We start from the raw sequence: 2,138 nt of genomic DNA on the forward strand, positions 1-2,138 counted from the left end.
CAGTTGCCTGGCATCTGAGCACAGGGACTTCCCCAGCACAGGAGCCCTGTGTCTTGGAGAGGGTAGCAGGGGGAGTGAGAGCGAGCTCGGCAGACACCCCGCATTCTCACCACACCTTTGTCCCCGTCACCCTTGCCCCCAGGTAGCTGGCGAGAGGTTGCAGCATGTCGCTGACGCCACCATGTGCCACGCCGCCCCCTGGTGGTCAGCGCATGTCATAGCGAGCGGTTGAACTCCTGGTCTCCTGGTCGAATGGTCAAACTCCCAGTTGAACAACCACCCAAGGGGACAATTTGCATATTAGGCTTTTATTATATAGGATATTATATAGGATTTCTCATTTGAGCCCAGCCAGCATGGCTCAGTGGTTGACCGGCGACTTATGAGCCAGAAGGTCACAGTTTGATTCCCAGTCGGGCTACATGTCTGGGTTGCAGGCTTGATCCCCAGTGTGGGTTGTGCAGGAGGCAGCCAATCAGTGATTCTCATTGTTAATGTTTCTCTCTCTCTCTCTCTCTCTCTCTCTCTCTCTCTCTCTCTCTCTCTTTCTCTCTCTCCCTCCCTCCCTTCCTCTCTACAATCAATAAAAATATATTTAAGAAAATATTCCTCATTTGAGAACTGTTCTGAGACATCTTTGTATTCCTTAAGGTGGCTTACATACTGAGCTTTCCTTGAATGAAAAATAGTTTATGAATATACACTAGATTTAAATACTTCTTACATGCTTGCTCTCTTATCTGAAACTTGTCTTTATGCCCCCTCCTTTTATTGTGCTGACTAGTACTTATCCTGTAAGACTCAGCTCAGGTGTCACCTCCTTTAGAAAGTATTCCCCTAGATACAACTGATTTCTTTTGTTTTTGTTTTTCTTTAATATATTTTTATTGATTTCAGAGAGGAAGGGAGAGGGAGAGAAATAGAAACATAATGATGAGAGAGAATCATTGATTGGCTGCCTCCTGCACACCTGCCTACTGGGGATCAAACCTGCAACTTGGGCATGTGCCCTGACCAGAAATCGAACCATGACCTCCTGGTTCATAGGTCGCTGCTCAACCACTGAGCCACACCAGCTAGGCTCCTGGACAACTGTTGATGATCCTCATAGTTTCATGTTTCCTCCTTGGCCAGTGCTGACCGAAGATGAATAGTCACTCTGTGCAGCATGCTTTGGCATTCATCCAAAATAAACTCTCTAAATTTTTGTTAGTCTTTTATTTGAGAATAGGAGAGGCTGAGGCAAGTGTAGAGACAGATTACCCTTCTCATATCCAGTGACATCCTTCTCACTTTCATTTCCAGTAACCCCTACATTGGCCACAAACTGGGCATTTAAACTACTCAAAATTGGCCCAATTGAAAAAGCTCTAATTTTGTAATTCCGACCACAATATCCATTGTTTTGGAGATCAGCTTTTGAATTATTTACATTAATAATAATTTTGCCATCCAGAATTCTATGGCATCCAGTTACTGTCCCAGCTATTTTATATTTATCCACCACCATCCTCTTCTTCCCCTCTTAGATATCTGCATACATTATGTCGTCCACGGTTTCTAGCACCTTTTTCATCTCTATGCCCCCTTGCATCTGTGCCCAGCAAAGCATCACTCGAGTAAATACAACTCTCTCCCTGGGTTTCTGGCTGCATACTCCTAAAATTCACTTAAATAAAACTGCACAACAAAGCAGAGAGCTTGCTCTATGATTTGTGACTGCCCGTTTTAAGTATCTCAATAGGGCCTGGCAGTATTCCTGTGTTTCTGTAATTAGCTATCTTTTCTAATTTCTAAAACTACTATTTTAAGCTTTCTCTATTTTTGTTAAACTTTTGATCTCTTGCCTCACTTCCAGCAATTTCATCAGGTGAAACTTTTTCTATTTTGCGGAAAAAAGTGGGAACCCTCATAATGGGACAATTTCAACTTCCTGTTTCCAAATGTATAAATCTTCCTGCATCCCCAGCATCTTTTTCTCCTTCCATTCTGTTAAAGGATATGTCTCTCCTCCAATTAAACTTTCCCTGTGTTATGGATATCATTCTCTTCTACGTTTTTAGGCAAATTTTCTATCAGCTAGTCCATTTATATCTTATAATTTTTGGTATTATTTACCTTTCTATTGGATCCTTAAT

This window comes from Myotis lucifugus, unplaced genomic scaffold (assembly GCF_000147115.1).
Source record: "Myotis lucifugus unplaced genomic scaffold, Myoluc2.0 scaffold_106, whole genome shotgun sequence".
NCBI lineage: Eukaryota > Metazoa > Chordata > Mammalia > Chiroptera > Vespertilionidae > Myotis > Myotis lucifugus.